Raw genomic sequence first — 15,286 nt, forward strand, 5'->3', positions numbered from 1 at the left:
TTGTATATGATCTGCCCAAAAGTGTCCCGCATGTGACACTGGAGACACGACGACGTCAACCGCAGCGAGCGTCTCTGTGTTTACAGAAGTTGTCCAAACATGGACGCAGCATCGAGCACCTGGAGATTTTAAAGTTCCTCTCGTACCGGAGCCAGAACATGAACAACTTACTTGTTTTAAGGAGGAGATTGAGAAGGAGAAGGACGAGGTTTTTGGTCGTGGTGTTTTGTGGTTCAGTCCGTTGAAAGGAACGTGTGGATGTGGAGACGGAGCCAAGAGTGGTGAGTGGTGATGTGCTTCACTTCAGTGACACTGAGTTCATTAACAATTTTCATATGACAAGAAGTTTGTGTCCATTTGTGGCTTGTTGATGACGTGTAGGTCGGATGAATGCGCTTTGGCCGTTCAGACTGAAGTCACATGTCAAAAGATCAGATATGTATTGGTTTTCAGGAGCACATATCCAAGTGTCCTGGGTTGCATTTGGAAAAAAATCTGATCTGTGTGTCATTCAGACTGTCATTAAAAGCTCAGATACAGGTCACATAGGGTCCAAAAAATCTGATTTGGGTCACATCTAAAAGCCTAAAAGACCAAACGTGTGATTTAATGTTAAAAATCACATCTACTGTCAAAACAAAGAGCCGTTGTAATTTTCACTTTGGGATCAGAATCAGTATCGAGTCAGTTCTTTAGTATCAAAGTTACTATTATGACAACACTACCCACGCTCGCTGCAGACTTCTTTACGGACGACAGACATCAGAAAGGTTTTGCACGATAAATTCTCGCGGCCGCGCTGTGGCTGGCTGCCTTCCTGTGAATTCCTGAACAGCGCGCATTAGCATACATCTGCATCTGCTGTGAAGAGGAGAGACAGTTCTCCGTCTGGAAGCACTTGGACAGCCGTCACTTCACAAGGCTAAAAATACTCTCAAACCTCGCTCAGGCTCCACTCGTATTCTCCAGACAAACTGTTAATTATTGAGTTTGGGGCTTTGTGTGAAGTGGAGGAGGCGGGTTCAGGCTGGATTCGTAGAAAGTGTACGCAAACCCCAAAAGGGAGTGAGAACGGGCGCGAATCTCGAGGTGGAACAGAGCGTTTTGAGGTTTGCAGATGTAGACGGATTAATTAAGCAGAATTACTCAAACGTGTGAATGAAACAAAACACAACTCCGGGTGTGATTTCCATGACAAGAAGTAATTTGGTGAAGTATAAAACCTGTAAAATCCTTGTGTCATTCGTTTATTAGTTTTTCAAAATAAAACCAAAAAATAAATCATTATTTTGTCTCCAAAACCAAAATGAAAAAACAGATAACGATTTGTTTTTTTCAGTTTTCGATTTTGTGTTTACATGAAAAATTGAAAAAAAAAAAAAAAAAAAAAAAGGATAACGACCGTTTCCTGTTTACGTGACTTAAACTGTGATGCCGGACTGAACCAGGTCTAAACCAGGTCTAAACCAGGTCTAAACCAGGACTAAACCAGGACTAAGCCAGGACTAAATGAGGACGAAACCAGTCTTAGTCCTGGTCTCAGTCCCGATCACCCGACAGTCTACACGAGTGCACCTCCGAGCCCAGTCCAACACTTAGTCCTGGTTTAGACCTGGTTTAGTCCTGTTTTAGTTTTGGTTTAGACCTGGTTTAGTCCTGGTTCAGTTCTGGGTTAGACGTGGTTTAGTTCTGGTTTACACCTGGTTTAGTCCTGGTTCAGTCCTGGATCAGTCCTGGATGAGTCCTGGTTTAGACCTGGTTCAGTCCTGGTTTAGACCTGGTTCAGTCCTGGTTTAGTCCTGGTTTAGACCTGGTTTAATCCTGGTTCAGTTCTGTTTTAGACCTGGTTTAGACCTGGTTCAGTCCTTGGTTCAGGAAAACGGCTGTTATCCGTTTTTTCCATTATTCATATAAACACAAAATCGAAAACCCCCAAAAATAATCTTTATCTGTTTTTTCATTTTGATTTTGGAGACAAACAATGAAGAAAATACATATATATATATATATATATATATATATATATATATATATATATATATTTTTTTTTTTTTTTTTTTTCATTTTCTTATTTTTTGGTTTTACTTTGAAAAACGAATGAACAAATGACACACGGATTCTTTAAGCCCAAAAGCCCAGGCTCTCGGTCAGGAGCACCTGGCTGGAGGAGCACCTGGCTGGAGGAGTACCCGGCGCTGTGGGTTTTTGAGGCTCTCGGTCGCTCGCTCGCTGATCTATGTAGATTTATGCTAATGCGCGCTGTTTAGGGATTCACAGGAAGACGGCGAGCCAGAGCACAGCTGATGAATTCATCAAGGGAGAAATGAAGCAGAACTTCACAGCAGGAGCCGAGCCCGATCGGAGCAGCACTCCAGCGCCTCTGCCTGGGTGTTCTGAAGGGGTGACGTCAGCACCGAGAGGCCGTATTAGCGCCAGCCTATCCTATCTGCGTACATCTGCACAAAGCGGTTTATGTGCAAAAGCTTGAGAAGAACATGGAGATGAGCCCAGAGGGGAGCAGAAACACACAGTTTTATCCCATTCCACGTGATCCTGCTGTTTTAATTTCACTATTTTGGCCCTGAATCAATATTTGAACAGTAATAAAAGACCAATCATGTGGCTTCAGGTTTGATTGACAGCTAACACAGACCACTGCCAAAGCAAAGGTGGGGGGTGTGAAGGTGCGAGTGTCTTCAAAAGCCTCATTCCTGATTGAGCCCAAATAAGGAGCCTGCATACAGATGATCCACTAAAACTCTTTGATCGGCTTCATTTCGCTGCATAATCCACAGTCCACCTCGATATACAATCTATGACTTCAACTAACTACACAATTTGTTTTATTATTCTGCATATAAACTGCTAACCCATTAGTTTAGAAATGCGCAAACTGTACAAAATGCCGTAGTGCAGGCATGTCTAAACTATGGCCCGTGGGCCAAATGTGGCCCTCAGACAAATTTTTCTTGGCCCTCAGGCTTCCAGGAGAATTGGCCCAAATTACCTTGAATCAACTAAAAATTTTCTTTTTACTGCAAGTTTTTTTTTGAAAACCTACCTTGATAAATCTAATATTTAATATTTAGTGTGTGGTTTTAAGGATCTTCACATGAATAAAGACTGATGGCTCATTCTAACATGTGAAACAGGCACATATTTGTATTATTTACTGTACTGAGCACCAGTCTATGGCCCTCGATCCGCCCTGTGTTTAGATTTGTGGCCCTTGATGACAAAAGTTTGGGCATCATCAACCGCAACATTTAGACTGTGATTCTCAGTCGCCTTTGTGTCTCAGTCAAAGGTCTCAGTGCACTTTAAATCTTATTGTAATGGTAAGGAGCTGAATAAAACACAGGTAAGGACTGCAGATGGTGGTAAAATGAGCAACTGAGACATAAAAAAAAATATATATATATATGCATGTATTCAGATTAAATTAAAACAGGACTGGCTGCACCCGGTGCGGGCAGTAACCACTAGGAGTCAGAGTACCCACTGGAGCTCAGTGAAACACACACACACACGTACACACACACACACAAAATAATAAACCTCAAAGGTAACTTAAAACGTGCAACATGACAGCATGCAAAATATACCACAACACACGAGGAGTGATGTGCCCGAAGTAGAGAATTCCAACAACAACCATCCACCAAATGGTGCGACTGTTCTGCCCCAACTTTAGGGAAAATGAAAATTGAAAACAAAGCTGACCAACACAGGAAAACTAGGCTCGTGTGTCAGTATCTAGTACTAATATTACTCCTGTACCACTGTAACTTCACACTCTACTGCGCATGTCTCCTGTAGAAATAGCCACTGTCTCGCTGCAAATAGTGAAATCTGCAGTAAAACGGTAATCGAGCAGCAGAAAGAAAGTTTGGAGTGAGAGAGAAACTTGTGATTGACTGGCGAAAAGCGGGAGTGGAGAACACGACACGGCAACCGGAAGGATGCACCGTGAAACTTTCCTGAAGTCACTGGACGGATGGACAAAGCCTGGTGTGTCATGTAAAAATAACAACTTGGATCGATTGATTAAGATCACAAAAATGTATTCCCTATTCAGTACAATTCTAATACAGAGCTGTGGGTCAAATCACTGTCCCTGATGGCCTACAGCTACACAGGACTTACATCAGGCGATCTGACTGCCTGCGTGTCCCTCAACCCAGAAATATAAAACAACAACATGAATATTCAAATTTATGTTGATCAGGTCCACACCTTGGATCCTCCCTGAAGCTTCTCCATTGTCCTTTACCATAAGGGGATGAGTCTGTTTAGGCTTGGTGCCAGCCAGGATGACTCCACTTCAGCTGCTCTCTAAAGAATTTCCTTAAAATGACACAACCTTCATCTCTGCAAAGGGAATACCTTAAAAACATCTATGTTTTCACACAGTGGTACCTTTAAACATATATATCAGATTTCAGTGGTTATGATTTCAGTATTTAATATATGCATGTGGTACACTCATGACACTTTATTACTTGTTACGGCCTTCACTGGACTTCAGTGACACCAAAACCATCCTGTCGAGATTCAGAAAGGCCCGAATAATTTTGGAACTGATGCTGAGTCTGACGACAGTGACACAGAAGAGGAAGCAGCGCTCCGTTTTACATCATGGATCTATGGTTTATCTCCGGAGGTTGCGCAGAAGTGACACCAAGGAAGAAGAATTGAATGGATTTAGGCTGCGTTCAGACTGCAGCCTGAAGTGACCCAAATCCGATTTTTTGGCTTCTATGTTACCTGTATCTGATCTTTTAATGACAGTCTGAACGACACAGATCCGATTTTTTTCAAATGTGACCCAGGACACTTGGATATGTGCTCCTGAAACTGATACATATCTGATCTTTTGACATGCGACTTCAGTCTGAACGGCCAAAGTGCATTCATCCACCTACACGTTATCAACAAGACACAAACGTCACTATTCTGCGCTGAAGTAGATGAAAATTGTTAATGAACTCCGTGTCACTGAAGTGAAGCACATCACCACTCACCACTCTTGGCTCCGTCTCCACATCCACACGTTCCTTTCAACGTTCTGTCCCACAAAACACCACGACCAAAAACCTCGTCCTTCTTCTTCTCAATCTCCTCCTTAAAACAAGTAAGTTGTTCATGTTCTGGCTCCGGTACGAGAGGAACTTTAAAATCTCCAGGTGCTCGATGCTGCGTCCATGTTTGGACAACTTCTGTAAACACAGAGACGCTCGCTGCGGTTGACGTCGTCGTGTCTCCAGTGTCACATGTGGGACACTTTTGGGCCGTTTAATGTTCACACTGGAGTCACATACAAGTCACATTTAATTGGAAATGTGAACGACCTCAAAAAAACATCAGATTTCACAAAAAAATCGGAATTGAGCGTTAAGCCCTGCAGTCTGAACGTAGCCATAGTGATTTGGAGTGAGATCGTGAGTTTGGTAAACTTATGTTCTGTTCTGTTGTTTATGTTATAGTTATCTACATTACTGTTAATATGTTACGTAAACATATTTTATTGTTATTAATATAATTTGCCTTTCAAGATGAAATGTCGGTTCTTTGTCTCTGATTTTACAAAATACACTTCCCCAAAAAGTGCGACTTATATGTTTTTTTCTTCTTCGTTGCGCATTTTTGACTGGTGCGACTTATACTTCGGAGCGACTTATAGTCCGGAAAATACGGTAATTCTTTCAAAGTATTTCCTTCTTCCACATTTGCCACCACGTATGATGTAAAAAAGCCTGCAATATTTACTGTAGTTAGCAAAATATTTTAAAAACTGTGCAGTGTATGAGCCTGGTATCCACTTTTTGCCATGGGTCTTCAATCTTTTTGTCAATTCTTCTGGAGACGTTTAACATAAACTTGGAACAGAATCTATTTATTAAAAAAACATAAATCCGAAAATGTCGCAATTAGATATTTTCTCTAAATATTTGAGCCCTAACGCCCTGTGCTGCGATCGACATGGTACAAAAACGTTAACCTGACTCCTCTGTCCTTACCCATAATCCCCCCCGTGCAGGTCTTACATTAAAGCCGTGATCAATGCAACAATCCCCAGATAATCTTCCTTTTAGCCTGTTTATCGTGAGTTTATGTGGTTCAGACGAGGACTCCGATCACAGGCGTAAATCTGATGGAAACATATTTTATTTTCATTCATCACGCGCGCCCGGCCGCAGGATCAATACCGACATGAGGCAATGATACGGGTTCAGCTGAGTTTGCGCAAAACGCCGCGAACGCACAGGCCTCTCCGTGTTTTAGTTCATGTCTGGAATTCAAATGGGAAAGAGATGCGTTCGTGTAGAGCTGCACGATACGAGAAAGTGATGAGGAATATTTGGAACTAAGGAACTACATTTTTTTTTTCATATCAATGATCAGTGTTGGGAAGGTGACTTTTAAAATGTAATCCCCTACAGATTACAGATTACAAACCCCAAAATGTAGTTTGTAACGTAATCCATTAAATTACTTAAAGTGAGTAACGTAATCTGAATACTTTGGATTACTTGATTTGCTGCAGAGAAGCAAAGACGAGGAAATCTTCACATAAGAAGTTTTGTTTGCTAACTAAAAGAAAATGAAAAGGCCGAGTCTTTAAAAATATTATTGATAGAAGAGGAGGAAACATGGTCCACGCAGCATGGTTTAGTCCTGTTAAATCCTGGTTTTAGTCCTGCTTTAATCCTGCTTTAGTCCTAGTTTAGACCTGGGTTTAGTCCTTGTTTTAGTCCTGGTTTAGTCCTAGTTTAGTCCTGGTTTAGTCCTTGTTTAGTCCTTGTTTTAGTCCTGGTTTAGACCTGGTTTTAGTCCTGCTTTAGTCCTGGTTTTAGTCCTGGTTTTAGACCTGGTTTTAGACCTGGTTTAGTCCTGGTTTAGTCCTTGTTTAGTCCTTGTTTTAGTCCTGGTTTAGACCTGGTTTTAGTCCTGCTTTAGTCCTGGTTTTGTCCTGGTTTTAGACCTGGTTTTAGACCTGGTTTAGTCCTGGTTTAGTCCTTGTTTTAGTCCTGGTTTAGACCTGGTTTTAGTCCTGGTTTAGACCTGGTTTTAGTCCTGGTTTAGTCCTGGTTTTAGACCTGGTTTTAGACCTGTTTAGTCCTGGTTTAGTCCTGGTTTCAGTCCTGCTTTTAGACCTGGTTTTAGTCCTGCTTTAGTCCTGGTTTAGTCCTGGTTTTAGTCCTGGTTTAGTCCTGGTTTTAGTCCTGGTTCAATCCTGGTTCAATCCTGTTTTAGTCCTGGTTTAGTCCTGGTTTAGTCCTGGTTTTAGACCTGGTTTTGACCTGGTTTAGTGTCCGGCAATGAGTGGAATTACAGAGGAAAAAAAAGAAAAAAAGAAAGGGGATATAGCCCAAAATGTGAAAACAGGAAAATACCGTCATGTAATCCATTTATTTCATCAAAGTAACTGTAATCCAATTACCACTCACTGAAACAGTAACCGTAACTGAATACAGTTACTCATAATTTGTACTCTGATTACGTAATCCCGGAGCTCAGTCACACGGGAGGAGCTCGGAGTAGAGCCGCTGCTCCTCCACGTCGAGAGGAGCCAGTTGAGGCTCGGGCATCTGTTCCGGATGCCTCCTGGGAGCCTCCCTCGGGAGGTGTTCCGGGCATGTCCCGCCGGGAGGAGGCCCCGGGGAAGACCCAGGACACGCTGGAGGGACTATGTCTCTCGGCTGGCCTGGGAACGCCTCGGGGTCCCCCCGGAGGAGCTGGAGGACGTGTCTGGGGTGAAGGAAGTCTGGGAGTCCCTGCTTAGGCTGCTTCCCCGCGACCCGGCCCCGGATAAGCGGACGAAAATGGATGGATGGATGGATTACGTAATTCTGGTACATGTAATCTGTTACTCCCCAACACTATTAATGAATGTATTTTTTGGCTTCAGTTAATTTAAAAGGTTTTATATCACACAAAAAAGGATTCTTGTGCACTTTAAACCATGTTATAATGTTCATGACTCATCAAAAACAGAGCTGGAGTTGTGTTTTGTTTCTTTCATTCTTCATTATTCGTCAAGTGAAGTGGTAGTTTTCAAATTAACAGCTCCTTTTACCTTATGTTATTAGGTGCTTTTGTCAGACCAAGAGTTTGTTTTCATACCTGACAGTTTCTTTCTTCTTTTTCTCAGAGCGGTCAGCCGATTCCTACAGGTTTTGGTGCTGTCGTCCTACCGGAGGAGGCAGGACGACAGCGTCACCTGCATCCGAAGTGCGGAGACGTGCCCACGGGACTATAAACCGGGACGAGGGGGCTTTTTTGCTCTCGCGCACCTGTGGTATTGTCCTGAGGAAGTCGGACTGCGGATGGCGCTGTTGTCCTGCCTCCATCGGTAGAAAGACAGCGCCAAAACCTGTGTGAATTGTTGCAGCGACATCATGTGACCAAGATTAAGTCCAAGATTAGTCCTGGTTTAGTCCTGGTCCTGTGTCCGCCCGTGTGTAATCACTACCCGCCTGTAAAATTCCAGAACGTTAAAATTTGCCAGTGCAGGACTCTGCTACAGCCGCGTAACTTCTACCTTCCTTCAGCGTGTCCAGAAGTCCAACTTTTTGTGCGATGGTTTGTGTCTTCCTCTGTCTTTTTGGGTGTAACTGCAGGAGATTTTGTCGGTGCAGAACGTTTCATCAACATTGTAGGTTTTGTCGGGGAGAAAACTTGCAAACATACAACACTTCAGAATCACACTGCTGGAGATCCAACATGTATGTACATTTGTCAAACTGAACACATTCTGTACTGTACAGGAGACACAGCACGGAGGAGATTGATTGACAAGTCCTTTAGCCAATCAGGACAAAGGGGGAGGAACGAAAGGTGAACCGCGTTATAGCGAGGGACGACTGTATGCCATTGTTATGACCCAGCTTGTTTGGGGTTGAGGGAAGTAACAAAAATAAACCAAGTTGGAAAAATTGACTAAATGAAGTAATGTAATGTAAAAGTAAATCAACAAAACAGACTAAAATATACAGAAAATACTCTAAACTAAGAAACAAAAACAACAGACGAGTTTTGTGCCACAAAAGGGGTCGCGCAGGCTTACACAAAACGACTGGTAAAACTAAGGGTCACACAAAAAAACTACAACACAAGTTCCCAAAATTAAATCACATAAGCCCACAAACATAATCGAGTGACCAAATTAAAAGAAGGCACAAAACAGAACTGAACCAAACTACACACGAACACAAAATGACATACTGGCCACCAAAACCACAGCCCTGAGCAGATGTTGGCAACCTCCTTGTTACGGGCCCTTTACCTTTTGGTATTTGTTTATTGTGCTTCTCTATTTTCTTTGTGTGTGTTATGCGATCGGTCCGCGAGCCCTGGACCCGGATGTGCAGGAGCGCCGGACGCCGGACTGAGTCTGGGCGTCAGATCGCCACGGGGATTGGCCGGTCACCCTTCCGCCCCACCAATCCATGGATGCCACCTGTGGGAGCGCGGTGTATAAAAGGACAATCTTCCACCAGTTCGCCCTTTTGTTTGGTTCATCCTTGGTTGATTTTTGGGCTGTCTCAGTGTGTTTTTTTTGTTAAAATGCCTCTGATTTCATTGAGACACTTTGTTTTCGCAGTACAACTTTAGTTAGATTTTGTTGCGTTGTACTTAGTTAGGGCTCCTTAGTTTAGTAGATTATTTTGTTTAAATCCCTTTTTATTTCCCACCACAACTTCTCTGTTTTTACCTTTTTTCCTACACTGTAAATAATAAATCCACAATTTTTAGTTAAACATCTTGGTTTTATTGTCACTTCCCTTTCTCCCCCAGCAAAGGTAACACGTAACACTCCTTAAATAAGGGGGAGGAGGCTGCAGGTGAGGCAGGATTGGCCAGGTGGAGAACTACTCCACCAATCACGGACCAGCTCTTCCACAGCAATTACAATATGTGATCATTCAGCTTTGACGCCTTCAGTGAGAATCTACAGCGTACAAAATCATGGAAATAAAGTAGAAGAACAAATGAAAAAGTCTGTCCAAACTTTTGATTGATTGTGGATGCATACTTCATATTCTAATTCTGCATATCTCCAAAAACCCAACAATTTCCATTTCTTCATATCTTTCCCCCTGTACAAGTGTAGCTTTTGAAAGTGACAATAGAGCGTGATTCTTGAACATGTGGCGTCCCGATGGCGCCGCTGCTGTCGCTGTAACGATTGTTTCACCGGCGTCTCATTACAAAAGGTGTCTGTCCGTTATTGTTAGCGTCATCTGCTGTGATCTGTTTGAACTAAAAAGGTGCCGTGTGTGTGTGTGTATGTGTGTGATAAAGAGCAGCGCGCGGTGAGCCATCTGGCCATCATTGTCTGTCAAAAAGGTTTCATTCTGACGGAAATCACACGTCAGGAGAGAAGAGAGGCGCTGTGCTGTGCTGTGCTGGAGGTGAATAGACTTTGGATATGTTTTTTTCCACTGAGCCAATTATCAGTTTGAACACCGCATCGCAGCTGAACTTTGTGATCGTCGGCTGAAATCCCGCTCAATCGGTGATCACTGGTGTGGAAATATACAGAAATGTACAGCTACCAGACAGGTCCTCGAAAAGTTCCACTAGTCGAAAAAGTTAAAGGCTCTGTAGCTGATTTTTCCACATCTGTTTGAACCACAGACTGTGAAGAAGTGGACTAAGGCAGGGGTGTCCAAACTTTTTTCATGAAGGGCCACATATCTAAACACAGATGAAGCAGAGGGCCGATTGAGGGCCATAGACTGGTGCTCAGTACAGGGAATAATTTAAATACGTGCATGTTTATCATGTTAGAATGAGCCATCAGTCTTTATTCATGCTAAAATCCTTAAACTACACACGAAATATTAAATATGAGCTTTATCAAGGTAGATTTTCAAAAAACTTGCAGCAAAAAAATATTTTTTAATTGATGCAAGGTAATTTGGGCCAATTCACCTGGAAGCCTGAGGGCCAAGAAAAATGTGTCTGGGCCATAGTTTGGACATGCCCGGACTAAGGGAATGTGACGCCGACCGTATCGTTCGGTCACAGTCAAATGAAGCTCACGACGCCAGCCTTAATGGGGAGAATTTGAAGCCGAGATAAAAACACCAGGATCATGTAGACAGTAGGGATATGCATTTGATTAAATTTTCTTAATCGATCGTCGGGAGAATTAACGATTGATTTTCGATTCATCATTAATGTTTTTTATTACTTTTACTAATCTGCATAAATAAACTCAACTTTGCAACATATAAACCAGGGGTCTCCAACCTTTTTCTCCTGTGAGCTATTTTCTGTAAAGCGAAAATCCCAGAGAGTGACTAGTTTTAGCGTCTTCAAGAAACAGAGGAAATATAAGAGCCACTGTAAGCCTCAGACAGGATACAGATAAAAGCCTATAAAACAGAAACCATTACCCAGTCATCAGTTCACAAAGTTACACATAAAAATTATACATTTACAATGGAAATAGGCATTTAACCAATCAAATTTTAGATATTCAGCACAATACATGTAATTCAAAAATCCTTTGGCGAGCTGACTACCACTATAGAGACTACGTGGATTATGATTATGACTATTGCCTTATCTTATGAAAACGCTGCTACTTTAATTTACTTTCCGTGACAATTTTAGGGATGTTATGTTGTTAAATCAAGTGTTTGTTCAATATTGGCCTCACCACAACACCGACTACCAAACCCACAGGCAGTGATACGGACGCGGTAAAATACTGCAGTGATACAAGTGACTGAAATTGTCATTTAAACCTCCAAAGTGTCCAAACACAATGAAAACACTTCATATTTACACGTCACAGTGGGCATAACTATCTTGGATTCTGACTCAGAATCCTTGCTCGGTCGACTTTTTCCACCAGTGCGTTCCGAGTCGCAGGAAAAGGGGCATGTCACGAGGCAACTTTCTTGGAAAACCAGATTCGGAAGGATAATCGAACGCAGGGTCACTTCTAAAATGATTCTATCGACACAGACATTTACATGTACGGTGGTGTATTGCTATCACTCCCCAAAAAATATTTCGGCTCAGTATCACGTAATTACGTGAAAAGTTTCACGTTATAACATGATATTTTTCACGTTATAACGTGAAATTATCACGTTATTTCATGATATGAAATTATCACGTTATTTCGTGATGTGGTATTTTCACGTTATAACGTGAAATTATCACGTTATTACGTGATACGAAATTATCACGTTATTACGTGATACGAAATTATCACATTATTTCGTGATACGCATTTATCACGTTATTACATGATATTTTCACGTTATAACGTGAAAACGTCAAGTATGGTTTTACGTGATTTCATTATAAGATCAGCCACAGCCAAACCACGCTTCCCTCGGTCCAGTCAACTCCAGCCTGCGCATGGCCCACGCTGAAAATGTGGATTCTCCACTCTTGAGATTACTTCGGGCTCGTGTTGTCTCCTTCGCATGAAGCAAGATCGTGTAAGTGTATTTTACTGTTTCGTCCCTAAGTTGTGTTGTCGTACGGTAGCAGAATGCTCTGTAAGCAACTGCTGAAATATTAGAGCTGGAGCGAGTTGTTCGCTGTGGGTAGAGCTGCTAAAAGTACCTAGTCTGTTTGCAATTCTGTTATAGCTCCTAAGAATTAGTTAAAGACAAAAGCATTCATTTGACACATTTCGGTGTTTCCAGTTATTTATGAATAATGACCATAAAACATTGTTGCCTGTTTGCACTCAGACATAGACAGTGTAAGAGAAGGTTATTCAGAAAATGTGGTGTAGTTAGCTAAGCTAAGCCCCACTTCAACTCATCTGAGCCCGGCCTGGGCAGGGGAACAGCGCTCAGAGGTCCCTGTGCTCCTCCGGTTCAGGCCGGGCTCAGATGATCTTGAGCGGGGAGTGGTTAGGTGCCTCGGCCTGAGAAGCGCTTTTTTCGAGAAGAACCAAGTGCACGGAGGAGGCTCAGAACAGTAACGAACCAGACCGGATTCGCGCTTCTGTCCGGATGCTTTACTCCACCTCAGAACCAGCCGCAACGCTACACCGGAGCAACCCGCACGGACCTATAGTTCACTGCGCATTCTCGCTTTCCCCGCACGGAACCAGCACGCAGAGGACGGCACGGAACCGCTCAGCGATGTCTTTACTGCTGTTGGCTGCTGCTGTTACCCGAACTCAGAGCTTCGGGCTGATGTGCAGCGAGTTGTGTACAAAGTTATAGGCTACATGTGCTGTTTTATGAGTGTATGATGATAACTTGGGATGAGGACGGCCGTGGTGTTTTATGGTCTTTATTCATGAAGAACTTGAAACACCGACATGTGTCAAACGAATGCTTTTGTCATTAACTATGGTCTCTAAATTATTTCTAGAGGGACCTGTGGAGGAGGAAGGTAGTGTCACGCATGCACTACATTTGAAAAAGGACTGTCGCTGGATTTCTCTTTCCTTTAAAAAATCCTCTATACAACCTTTAACTTGAAAACTACCACTTCATCACATAACATGCTGGAACAGAGCGTATTGATCACTCAGACATGTGTGAATGAAACAAAACACAACTCCTGGTCTGTTTTTGATGAGGTAACAACACCATAGCAGGTCTTAAAGCTCACAAGGATCAATTTTGTGTAATGCTTTTTTCTTCACCCATTATGAAAAATCTGGACAAGTGCGAAACAGTTCTGCCTATTGGGACAACCCGGCGTTTTCCAGATTACCCCCTGAAGTAAAACCAGATGCCCTGACAGTATGAGAGGTGAGAGAGGAGGCGCACACCCGCAGAGGAGGGTCCGAGAGCACCAGAGAGAGCTGACCGGCACCAGAGCCGACAGGAGCACCCACGGGACCCCGGCCACACACTCAGAGACAGAGGGGGGTCACGCGGGCTCCGAGGAGGCGGCGAAAGATCACGAGGAGCCAGGACCTCGCAGCCAGATCACGGCGCCTCCAGGGAGAGCAGAGAACAGAGAGTGGTTCTTCGCTATCGCCTGCTGACCCGCTGTCTTCTTCTGTCTGTGTGAAAGTAGTCGTGATCTGGAGCTCGCCTCACAGGAAATCAAACCTCTTCTTTAAAACCTTAATGCCAACGGTCACAAATACGCGACAAACCATTTGGATCATGATATAAGCCAATTAGTGCATATACAATACCTTCCTGTTGTGTGGTCCTCTGTGTCTTTTATTTATTTTAAATTTAGAATGATTAAATCTGAGCATTTATTATTGTTGTTATCATTAGGTATCTGTTTAGCACTTTGGTTGTGAAATGTGCTACAGAAATGAAGTGGATTGGTTTGGTTTGGATAGTTGTCGCAAATTTGCAAGCCATGACGTCAAACTCGTCGCGTCTGTCTGGGTCCCTTTTGTGGAACAGCACAACAGTAAACAAAGCGGTAGACAAAGATGTAGACAAAGACAGACATTCTGTGTTGGCAATGATTCCCGAGATCGAGGATTTAGATTTTTGTTTAGACGGTGATGGCGTTTTTGGTTTTTAACCCTCACGCTCTCCTCGGGGTCACACTGAGCCATAGAAACTTTTTTTTTTTCCTTCCCGCTCTCTTGGGGAGGGTCAATCAGACCCAAAAATGTATTTTCTTTAAGAATTTGAGAATTTATTTGAAAATAAATTGTTGGGTCTGATTGACAAGAGAGCAGGAAGGGAAAAAAAAATCTTCGGGTCAATGTGACCCCGAAGAGAGCGTGAGATTTTAAAAACGCAAAAATCTGAAACCACCTCCAGAGTGGAAAAGTTGAATACACTCCACCGTAGTGTTTCTGTCTACACTGCCCAAGACCAAAACTCTGGTTAGATCTGCTCAGGTCACGTACATGTTTACGTCACATACATACAGTACACAGAAACAAACATGTCGGATCATTTCCATGCGTGGGACCTTCAAGCTGCTCTAATAAACTTACAGGAGGCTCCCAACAAATGTGGAGAATCTGCAGAGATACTATTAGTGAACAGAGAAGGATCTGCAATCACCTCTGTCAAATTCTGGATGCACCAGGTCGTCGCAGTCGAGTCAGACGGATATGGACGAGACCTGGAGAACCAGTCGATAGGTGGAACAACTTTGTGGAAGGAGGAGCTGATGAAAATGCGTGACGTGAAAACTTCCTTATGTCCAACGACGCCCTTGTTGCTTTAAGTACAAACATACACAATCCAATTCCACACACTTTTGCGTCACCGTATGCATGCAGATTTCTACGGAAGCCGACAGAGATGTAACAACAAACACAAACTCCTCAACAAATACAAATGCAACAACAAAAAGCCAGAAC

The sequence above is a fragment of the Boleophthalmus pectinirostris genome, unplaced genomic scaffold, assembly GCF_026225935.1.
Source record: "Boleophthalmus pectinirostris isolate CB_2022bp ecotype Guang Dong unplaced genomic scaffold, ASM2622593v1 HiC_scaffold_1, whole genome shotgun sequence".
NCBI lineage: Eukaryota > Metazoa > Chordata > Actinopteri > Gobiiformes > Gobiidae > Boleophthalmus > Boleophthalmus pectinirostris.